Source organism: Balaenoptera acutorostrata, chromosome X (assembly GCF_949987535.1).
Source record: "Balaenoptera acutorostrata chromosome X, mBalAcu1.1, whole genome shotgun sequence".
NCBI classification, from domain to species: domain Eukaryota; kingdom Metazoa; phylum Chordata; class Mammalia; order Artiodactyla; family Balaenopteridae; genus Balaenoptera; species Balaenoptera acutorostrata.
This window is the reverse complement of record NC_080085.1, coordinates 59,170,519-59,182,760: the sequence shown is the minus strand read 5'-3', so window position 1 is coordinate 59,182,760 and position 12,242 is coordinate 59,170,519.

The window sequence follows — 12,242 nt, the reverse complement described above, 5'->3', positions numbered from 1 at the left end:
GAGATTATATCTGATTCCTTTCTAAATAAATGTGCTCATCACAAGACTAGGCATAGAGCAAGGTACTTAGTAAATGTTTACTGAGTAGATACATGGTTAGATGAATTAGTGAATGAATGAAGAAACAAATGAACTAACCAGGGAGGGGGGAATGGGGGATGGTAAATAGTCCATTTCTCTGAATTCCTTGCTTCAACCCATGCTGGTTGGGACCCTCAAAAATCAGGAGAGGGGAGGGGTCTATGGATAGGAGAGGTCCTTACAGGACCTCTGTCCGTTCATTCTGCAGCTCTGCCACCACTTCCCTGACCAGAGTAGGTCCCTATCCCTTTTATTCTCACTACCAGGCTCTGACTTTGAATTGAAGTAGAGGGGCATAGCAGTCAGCCCCTTGTTCCAGAAGAAGTAATCATTTCAAGGCACATGATTCCAACGAGGTCATCTAGCCACTTGTTCCTCAAAGTGCCCAGGAGTGTGTTAGAAATGCAGAGTCTCAGTCTCCACCCTTGACATTTGAATCAGAATCTGCATTTTAACAGGGTCCCCAAGTGATTCTTATGCACACTTAAGTTTGAGGAACTTAAGGAACATGGCATTTGCTCAAATGCAAGCAAGTAGGACTTCTCATATTCACCAAGACCTCTGTGGAAAACCATTCCATAACTTGTCTTCATCACAATCTTAAGATGTCTTTTCAACTTCTCTGTTCAAGGTGTTCTTCATAGCCCATCTACCGCCATGGTTTGCCATGCTCCAACCTGGCACTGTTAGGAACCGCCTGATAACTGCAGAGCCCAAAGGAGCGCACATGCCCAGCAATCGCTCTTTACATGTATCTGAACAAGCTGCCCTGGAAAGGAGTGAGCACTGGCTGAGGCATGACTCTCCAGGTCCAGAGAAGGAAAGTCTTCTAGGTTTTTCTAAGAGGATTGGCCTTCTAGAAATCCTGGGTAATACTAATAATAACCACCAGATAGTGATACTCTAAATATTCCACAACTGCTGTGGCACAAGCTCTGACCAATCAGAATGGACCCCATACCAGTGTGAACCCACTGAATATCAGACTTGACCATGAGTGATATTTATGGAGTAGTGAACACTGTTGTAACCCCTTTCACATATCTTCTCTTGCTTGATCTTTACAACATCCCACAAGGCAGAAGATATCCATGCTTTTTGACAAGTAAAGTAAGGCTCAGAAAGGTTATGCGACTTATTTAAAATCACAACAGCTGAAAAATGGTGGAGCCAGAATTTGAATCCATTTGTCTGCCTCTCAATTCTTTCTTTCACCCACCATGCCATAATTCTTCCTCCCTTCCTTGCCTGCACACATATACCTCATTCTTCTAAGGTACTTGCTCAGTTTCAAGGACAGGGCATTCACATGGTGCCTAATTGGGGGAGCTGGAGAAGGGGACAGGTGGGGCAGAAATGTCTCCTCATATCACATACCAAATGGAAGAATTGGAAGAGACCTCCTATTCTGTAACAAAGAGACTATACTCTTGAGAGGAAAGAGGCTGAGCATGGTCCATAGAACCAGAAAGGACTCAAACTGCTTTTAGTGAGTCTCACCAGTGGTTTTACATCTGCGGAGCACTGAAGACTGGGCTGACTTTTGAGAGAATTGAAATTGCTTTATTCTGTGATCCTAAATTTTATATTCACTGTATTCCCTAAAGTATACCTTAATAAATATTTTATGACCAGAAATTTTTAAAAAATCATTTAGTTTAACATCTTTTCCTGTCACTTCCATTTTATAAATAAGAAAACAGTGACCCAGAGAGAAATGACCTGGCTGACAGCGCAGGTTAATGACAGAGCTAGGGCTTAAATCCAGGTCTCCTTATGGATTCGAGTCACGGCTCGCCCTACAATTCCATTCTGATCTCCTAGACATTCATTTCGCATAACAAAACAGGAGACTCCATCTATGCCATAAGAAGTACTTTTAAAAGGAGTCTTGCTCATTGCTCAGCGTTAATTGGAAAGGAATATTGCTGAAAAGGTCCTGGTAGGAGAATAAAAAGAAAGAGAAACACACTTCACAAAGCCTTCCACTTTCTAACCTTTTGGAATTTTAAATCCATTTGAGCCTGCCTCATTTTTATTCCTCATCTGGAATTTTCAAAAGGGCATTTCACATTGCAGTCAATTATGTTACTTTTAATGCCACCTTGTATAGCAATCAGACCATTCCATTTTCCTTACCTGTGGAGAAATGCTGACTTTTGGACAGTTTGCAGCTTTCTTCCTTGAATTGTTTTCCATTCCACCTTTTCTATCCCCCTTTCCTCCCCAGCATGTAAGAGCCAGACCCAGGGCTGATCAAGGGAAGAGAGAGGAAAGGAGGAGAGATACAGACCCACAGCCCCAGCCTGGAGCCTTCTCATAGACCCAAGCCTCCTATTCTACGCCATAGGATAAGAATTCTCATATGGGGAGAGCAGAAGGGGCTCACAGGCAGCTGCAGAAAACCGTGCAGTATCAATCTCCCTCTGGCTCTGGAGCCTGGAATCAGGTTCATATGGCCTTGGAAATAATATCTGAGCTCTGCCACTCACATTCACCTCTCTGAACTTCCATTTCATCATGTATAAAATAAGAGTAAAAATGTGCATGGGGTTGCCATGTTGAGACATGGCAATAGCACATGTGAAAAGTATGTGGTGAATAGTATAAAGGAGTCACACTTCTGTGAGATGTGTCACATCTCTTGGTGTATATGTGTGTCTGCTGGAAGGGAGGTGGGATGGAACTGGGTCAAGGTTAAGTGAATCTCTTAGTCCTGTTCCAGGCTGACATACAAAAGGAGCAGTACCCTGAAACCTCACCTTACTGGGCTCGCTGCTGCCCCTAGGGGACCACTCCTAGTCCTCTGAACCAGCCCTCCTGGGGGGTACATTTATATTTGGAGGGATGGAGGAGGGAGGGACAGTCTGGCTATGAATCCCAGGACCCATTCTGAAACAAACACATACTGGAAAAATGGAGAGAGGCTTTCCCTTGGCTAGGTTGAGGGCAAATGACTTGTGTGAACTTTTTTAGATCTCTCTGCAGCCTTCTTGTTCCAGGAATTCCCTACCACCATTCTCCTTTCCCCCAGTTAGGCAGGAAGGAAACAGCACAGCAGACAACTATATAGAACAGAGTAGAAATGATCTAAATATTATCATCAACATGTCCATGTAAAAGTTAAACTACAGATGGCAAAGTTGGGAAGAAATCTGAAGTAAAAGGTAAGGGAGGATCTTTTTTTTTTAACATCTTTATTGGAGTATAATTGCTTTACAAAGGTGTGTTAGTTTCTGCTTTATAACAAAGTGAATCAGTTATACATATACGTATGTCCCCAGATCTCTTCCCTCTTGCGCCCCCTCCCTCCCACCCTCCCTATCCCACACCTCTAGATGGTCACAAAGCACCGAGCTGATCTCCCTGTGCTATGCAGCTGCTTCCCACTAGCTATCTATTTTACGTTTGGTAGTGTATATATGTCTATGCCACTCTCTCACTTTGTCCCAGCTTACCCTTCCCCCTCCCTGTATCCTCAAGTCCATTGTCTAGTAGGTCTGCATCTTTATCCCCGTCTTGACCCCAGGTTCTTCTGACCATTTTCTTTTTTTTTTTTTTTTTTAGATTCCACATATATGTGATAGCATATGGTATTTGTTTTTCTCTTTCTGACTTACTTCACTCTGTATGACAGTCTCTAGGTCCATCCACCTCACTACAAATAACTCAGTTTCTTCCTTTTTATGGATGAGTAATATTCCATTGTATATATGTGCCACATCTTCTTTATCCATTCATCTATTGATGGACACTTAGGTTGCTTCCATGTCCTGGCTATTGTAAATAGAGCTGCAATGAACATTTTGGTACATGACTCTTTTTGAATTATGGTTTTCTCAGGGTATATGCCCAGTACTGGGATTGCTGGGTCGTATGGTAGTGCTATTTTTAGTCTTTTAAGGAACCTCCACATTGTTCTCCATAGTGGCTGTATCAATTTACATTCCCACCAACAGTGCAAGAGGATTCCCTTTTCTCCACACGCTCTCCAGCATTTATTGTTTGTAGATTTTTTTTTTATTTTTACAAGAGATAAATAGACTGACACCAAGCATTGTACATGGATGACCACAACAAAAGCAACAATGATTGCAATTACCAAACATGAAACACACTCATACTATGTCATAATATTGACATTCAGTCCAGTAATCCTCCACTGTAACAGCTCCTTTACTTTGCAGTGAAAATTGGTTTGTATATTCTTTGCCTCTGAGTCCTTGTGGGATTTTTTTTTAATTCAAACAGAAAGTCACAAAAATTATACTCATCCTCATCAGTTCACTCAGTCCCATGTAATTAATTTCTTTTTTTTCATCTTGATCTTTTGTTAGCACTTTTATGAGTTCATCAGTTTTTCATTAGAGTTCTGAAAATGCTTATTCATTCAGTTCAGCAGTACAGTCAGTTACCAGAAACCTGTACTTGTCAGAGTCTTTTCCATGAATTTCTTGAAGATGAAACCCTTTTATAGGAACATATTTGCAAAATCATCAGAGTACACCCAGAACTGTCTGTAAATGACAAAAGACTTAAAAATGACCATGGTTAAAGATTTGATGAAAGTTCATAATAATGCAGTTGACAAGAAAATTAGTTATTTCTGAGATATACATTTTAAAGTAATAACTAGGATTATTACTTATAACATTATACCAGAACATATAAGATTTTTAGACGTTTCCTGTAATGTCTGAAACATTTATATTAACATATTTCCATACATATTTCCATACAAATACAAATATAAGATTTTTAGAAATTTCATGTAATGTCTGAAACATTTATATTAACATATTTCCATACATATTTCCATACAAATACAAATATAAGATTTTTAGAAATTTCATGTAATGTCTGAAACATTTATATTAACATATTTCCATACATATTTCCATACAAATACAAATATAAGATTTTTAGAAATTTCATGTAATGTCTGAAACATTTATATTAACATATTTCCATACATATTTCCATACAAATATAAGATTTTTAGAAATTTCATGTAATGTCTGAAACATTTATATTAACATATTTCCATACAAATAACCCAATGAAAGTTTAGTATTAGTTGTTTTGTTTGTTTTTTTATACTGCAGGTTCTTATTAGGCATCAGTTTTATACACATCAGTGTATACATGTCAATCCCAATCGCCCAATTCAGCACACCACCATCCCCACCTCATCGCAGCTTTCCCCCCTTGGTGTCCATATGTCCATTCTCTACATCTGTGTCTCAACTTCTGCCCTGCAAACTGGCTCATCTGTACCATTTTTCTAGGTTGCACATACATGCATTAATATACGATATTTGTTTTTCACTTTCTGACTTACTTCACTCTGTATGACAGTCTCTAGATCCATCCACTTCTCAACAAATGACTCAATTTCGTTCCTTTTTATGGCTGAGTAATATTCCATTGTATATATGTACCACATCTTCTTTATCCATTCGTCTGTTGATGGGCATTTAGGTTGCTTCCATGACCTGGCTATTGTAAATAGTGCTGCAATGAACATTCGGGTGCACGTGTCTTTTTGAATTACGGTTTTCTCTGGGTATATGCCCAGTAGTGGGATTGCTGGGTCATATGGTAATTCTATTTTTAGTTTTTTAAGGAACCTCCATATTGTTCTCCATAGTGGCTGTATCAATTTACATTCCCACCAAGAGTGCAAGAGGGTTCCCTTTTCTCCACACCCTCTCCAGCATTTGTTGTTTGTAGATTTTCTGATGATGCCCATTCTAACAGGAGTGAGGTGATACCTCTTTGTAGTTTTGATTTGCGTTTCTCTAATAATTAGTGATGCTGAGCATCTTTTCATGTGCTTCGTGGCCGTCTGTATGTCTTCTTTGGAGAAATGTCTATTTAGGTCTTCTGCCCATTTTTGGATTCGGGTGTTTGTTTCTTTGATATTGAGCTGAATGAGCTGTTTATATATTTTGCAGATTAATCCTTTGTCCGTTGATTCATTTGCAAATATTTTCTCCCATTCTGAGGGTTGTCTTTTCGTCTTGTTTATGGTTTCCTTTGCTGTGCAAAAGCTTTGAAGTTTCATTAGGTCCCACTTGTTTATTTTTGTTTTTATTTCCATTACTCTAGGAGGTGGATCGAAAAAGATCTTGCTGTGATTTATGTCAAAGAGTGTTCTTCCTATGTTTTCCTCTAAGAGTTTTATAGTGGCCAGTCTTATATTTAGGTCTCTAATCCATTTTGAGTTTATTTTTGTGTATGGTGTTAGGGAGTATTCTAATTTCATTCTTTTACATGTGGCTGTCCAGTTTTCCCAGCACCACTTATTGAAGAGACTGTCTTTTCTCCATTGTATATCTTTGCCTCCTTTGTCATAGATTAGTTGACCATAGGTGCGTGGGTTAATCTCTGGGCTTTCTATCTTGTTCCATTGATCTATGTTTCTGTTTTTGTGCCAGTACCATATTGTCTTGATGACTGTAGCTTTGTAGTATAGTCTGAAGTCAGGGAGTCTGATTCCTCCAGCTCCATTTTTTTGCCTCAAGACTGCTTTGGCTATTCGGGGTCTTTTGTGTCTCCATACAAATTTTAAGATGATTTGTTCTAGCTCCGTAAAAAATGCCATTGGTAATTTGATAGGGATTGCATTGAATCTGTAGATTGCTTTGGGTAGTATACTCATTTTCATAATGTTGATTCTTCCAATCCAAGAACATGGTATATCTCTCCATCTGTTGGTATCATCTTTAATTTCTTTCATCAGTGTCTTATAGTTTTCTGCATCCAGGTCTTTTGTCTCCCTAGGTAGGTTTATTCCTAGGTATTTTATTCTTTTTGTTGCAATGGTAAATGGGAGTGTTTCCATAATTTCTCTTTCAGATTTTTCATCATTAGTGTATAGGAATGCAAGAGATTTCTGTGCATTAATTTTGTAACCTGCAACTTTACCATATTCATTAATTAGCTCTAGCAGTTTTCTGGTGGCAGTTTTAGGATTCTCTATGTATAGTATCATGTCATCCGCAAACAGTGACAGTTTTACTTCTTCTTTTCCAATTTGTATTCCTTGTATTTCTTTTTCTTCTCTGATTGCCGTGGCTAGGACTTCCAGAACTATGTTGAATAATAGTGGTGAGAGTGGACATCCTTGTCTCGTTCCTGATCTTAGAGGAAATGCTTTCAATTTTTCACCATTGAGAATGATGTTTGCTGTGGGTTTGTCATATATAGCCTTTATTATGTTGAGGTAGGTTCCCTCTATGCCCACTTTCTGGAGAGTTTTTATCATAAATGGGTGTTGAATTTTGTCAAAAGCTTTTTCTGCATCTATTGAGATGATCATATGGTTTTTATTCTTCAATTTGTTAATATGGTGTATCACATTGATTGATTTGCGTATATTGAAGAATCCTTGCATCCCTGGGATAAATCCCACTTGATCGTGGTGTATGATCCTTTTAATGTGTTGTTGGATTCTGTTTGCTAGTATTTTGTTGAGGATGTTTGCATCTATATTCATCAGTGATATTGGTCTGTAATTTTCTTTTTTTGTAGTGTCTTTGTCTGGTTTTGGTATCAGGGTGATGGTGGCCTCATAGAATGAGTTTGGGAGAGTTCCTTCCTCTGCAATTTTTTGGAAGAGTTTGAGAAGGATGGGTGTTAGCTCTTCTCTAAATGTTTGATAGAATTCACCTGTGAAGCCATCTGGTCCTGGACTTTTGTTTGTTGGAAGATTTTTAATCACAGTTTCAATTTCATTACTTGTGATTGGTCTGTTGATATTTTCTGTTTCTTCCTGATTCAGTCTTGGAAGGTTATACCTTTCTAAGAATTTGTCCATTTCTCCCAGGTTGTCCATTTTATTGGCATAAAGTTGCTTGTAGTAGTCTCTTAGGATGTTTTGTATTTCTGCGGTGTCTGTTGTAACTTCTCCTTTTTCATTTCTGATTTTATTGATTTGAGTCCTCTCCCTCTTTTTCTTGATGAGTCTGGCTAATGGCTTATCAATTTTGTTTATCTTCTCAAAGAACCAACTTTTAGTTTTATTGATCTTTGCTATTGTTTTCTTTGTTTCTATTTCATTTATTTCTGCTCTGATCTTTATGATTTCTTTCCTTCTGCTAACTTTGGGTTTTGTTTGTTCTTCTTTCTCTAGTTTCTTTAGGTGTAATGTTAGATTGTTTACTTGAGATTTTTCTTGTTTCTTTAGGTAGGCTTCTATAGCTATAAACTTCCCTCTTAGAACCGCTTTTGCTGCATCCCATAGGTTTTGGGTCGTCGTGTTTTCATTGTCATTTGTCTCTAGGTATTTTTTTATTTCCTGTTTGATTTCTTCAGTGATCTCTTGGTTATTTAGTAACGTATTGTTTAGCCTCCATGTGTTTGTCTTTTTAACGTTTTTTTCCCTGTAATTCATTTCTAATCTCATAGCGTTGTGGTCAGAAAAGATGCTTGATATGATTTCAATTTTCTTAAATTTACTGAGGCTTGATTTGTGACCCAAGATGTGATCTATCCTGGAGAATGTTCCGTGTGCACTTGAGAAGAACGTGTAATCTGCCGTTTTTGGATGGAATGTCGTATATATATCAATTAAATCTATCTGGTCTATTGTGTCATTTAAAGCTTCTGTTTCCTTATTTATTTTCATTTTGGATGATCTGTCCATTGGTGTAAGTGAGGTGTTAAAGTCCCCCACTATTATTGTGTTACTGTCGATTTCCTCTTTTATAGCTGTTAGCAGTTGCCTTATGTATTGAGGTGCTCCTATGTTGGGTGCATATATATTTATAATTGTTATATCTTCTTCTTGGATTGATCCCTGGATCATTATGTAGTGTCCTTCCTTGTCTCTTGTAACATTCTTTATTTTAAAGTCTATTTTATCTGATATGAGTATAGCTACTCCAGCTTTCTTTTGATTTCCATTTGCATGGAATATCTTTTTCCATCCCCTCACTTTCAGTCTGTATGTGTCCCTAGGTCTAAAGTGGGTCTCTTGTAGACAGCATATATATGGGTCTTGTTTTTGTATCCATTCAGCAAGCCTGTGTCTTTTTTTTTGGAGCATTTAATCCTTTCACGTTTAAGGTAATTTTCGATATGTAAGTTCCTATGACCATTTTCTTAATTGTTTTGAGTTTGTTTTGTAGGTCCTGTTCTTCTCTTGTGTTTCCCACTTAGAGAAGTTCCTTTAGCATTTGTTGTAGAGCTGGTTTGGTGGTGCTGAATTCTCTTAGCTTTTGCTTGTCTGCAAAGCTTTTGATTTCTCCATCAAATCTAAATGAGATCCTTGCCAGGTAGAGTAATCTTGGTTGTAGGTTCTTCCCTTTCATCACTTTAAGTATATCATGCCACTCCCTTCTGGCTTGTAGAGTTTCTGCTGAGAAATCAGCTGTTAACCTTATGGGAGTTCCCTTGTATGTTATTTGTCGTTTTTCCCTTGCTGCTTTCAATAATTTTTCTTTGTCTTTAATTTTTGCCACTTTGATTACTATGTGTCTCAGTGTGTTTCTCCTTGAGTTTATCCTGTATGGGACTTGCTGCGCTTCCTGGACTTGGGTGGCTATTTCCTTTCCCATGTTAGGGAAGTTTTCCACTATAATCTCTTCAAATATTTTCTCTGGTCCTTTCTCTCTCTCTTCTCCTTCTGGGACCCCTATAATGCGAATGTTGTTGCGTTTAATGTTGTCCCAGAGGTCTCTTAGGCTGTCTTCATTTCTTTTCATTCTTTTTTCTTTAGTCTGTTCCGCAGCAGTGCATTCCACCATTCTGTCTTCCAGGTCACTTATCCGTTCTTCTGCCTCAGTTATTCTGCTATTGATTCATTCTAGTGTAGTTTTCATTTCAGTTATTGTATTGGTCATCTCTGTTTGTTTGTTCTTTAATTCTTTTAGGTCTTTGTTAATCATTTCTTGCATCTTCTCAATCTTTGCCTCCATTCTTATTCCGAGGTCCTGGATCATGTTCACTATCATTATTCTGAATTCTTTTTCTGGAAGGTTGCCTATCTCCACTTCATTTAGTTGTTTTTCTGGGGTTTTTTCTTGTTCCTTCATCTGGTATATAGCCCTCTGCCTTTTCATTGTGTCTATCTTTCTGTAAATGTGGTTTTTCTTCCACAGGCTGCAGGACTGTAGTTTTTCTTGCTTCTGCTGTCTTCCCTCTGCTGGTTGAGGCTATCTAAGAGGCTTGATGGGAGGCTCTGGTGCTGGGTAGAGCTGACTGTTGCTGTGGCGGTCAGAGCTCCATAAAACTTTTATCCACTTGACTGTTGATGGGTGGGGCTGGGTTCCCTCCCTGTTGGTTGTTTTGCCTGAGGCAACCCAACACTGGAGCCTACCTGGGCTCTTTGGTGGGGCTAATGGCAGACTCTGGGAGGGCTCCCGCCAAAGAGTACTTCCCAGAACCTCCGCTGCCAGTGTCCTTGTCCCCACAGTGAAACAGAGCCAGCCCCCACCTCTGCAGGAGACCCTCCAACACTAGCAGGTAGGTCTGGTTCAGTCTCCCCCAGGGTCACTGCTCCTTCCCCCGGGTCCCGTTGCGCACACTCTTCCGTGTGCGCCCTCCAAGAGTGGGGTCTCTGTTTCCCCCAGTCCAGGCAAAGTCCTGCAATCAATTCCTACTAGGCTTCAAAGTCTGATTCTCTATGAATTCCTCCTCTCGTTGCCGGACCCCCAGGTTGGGAAGCCTGACGTGGGGCTCAGAAGCTTCACTCCAGTGGGTGGACTTCTGTGGTATAAGTGTTCACCAGTCTGTGAGTCACCCACCCAGCAGTTATGGGATTTGATTTTACTCTGATTGCGCCCCTCCTACGTCTCACTGTGGCTTCTCCTCTGTCCTTGGACGTGGGGTATCCTCCTTGGTGAAGTCCAGTGTCTTCCTGTCGATGATTGCCCAGCAGCCAGTTGTGATTCTGCTGCTCTTGCAAGAGGGAGTGAGAGCACGTCCTTCTACTCCGCCATCTTGGTTAATCCCTCTGTTTGTAGATTTTTGGGTGATGGCCATTCTGAATGGTGTGAGATGATATCCCATTGTAGTTTTGATTTGCATTTCTCTAATGATTAATGATGTTGAGCATTCTTTCATGTGTTTGTTGGCAACCTGTATATCTTCTTTGGAGAAATGTCTATTTAGGTCTTCTGCCCATTTTTGGATTGGGTTGTTTGTTTTTTTGATATTGAGCTGCATGTGTTGCTTGTATGTTTTGGAGATTAATCCTGTGTCAGTTGCTTCATTTGCAAATATTTTCTCCCATTCTGAGGGTTCTCTTTTTGTCTTCTTTATGGTTTCCTTTGCTGTGCAAAAGCTTTTAAGTTTCATTAGGTCCCATTTGTTAATTTTTGTTTTTAATTCCATTTCTCTAGGAGGTGGGTCAAAAAGGATCTTGCTGTGATTTATGTCATAGAGTGTTCTGCCTAGGTTTTCCTCTAAGAGTTTGATGGTGTCTGGCCTTACATTTAGGTCTTTAATCCATTTTGAGTTTATTTTTGTGTATGGTGTTAGGGAGTGTTCTAGTTTCATACTTTTACATGTAGCTATCGAGTTTTTCCAACACCACTAATTGAAGAGGCTGTCTTTTCTCCACTGCACATTCTTGCCTCCTTTATCAAAGATAAGGTGACCATATGTGCGTGGGTTTATCTCTGGCCTTTCTATCCTGTTCCATTGATCTATATTTCTGTTTTTGTGCCAGTACCATACTGTCTTGATTACCGTAGCTTTGTAGTATAGTCTGAAGTCAGGGAGACTGACTCCTCCAGCTCCATTTTTCGTTCTCAAGATTGCTTTGGCTATTCGGGGTCTTTTGTGTTTCCATACAAATTGTGAAATTTTTTATTCTAGTTCTGTGAAAAATGCCAGTGGTAGTTTGATAGGGATTGCATTGAATCTGTAGATTGCTTTGGGTAGTAGAGTCATTTTCACAATGTTGATTCTTCCACTCGAACAACATGGTATATCTCTCCATCTATATATATCATCTTTAATTTCGTTCATCAGTGTCATAATTTTCTGCATACAGGTCTTTTGTCTCCTCAGGTAGGTTTATTCCTATATATTTTATTCTTTTTCGTTGCAATGGTAAATGGGAGTGTTTTCTTAATTTCATTTTCAGATTTTTCATCATTACTGTATAGGAATGCAAGAGATTTCTGTGCATTAATTTTGTATCCTGCTAC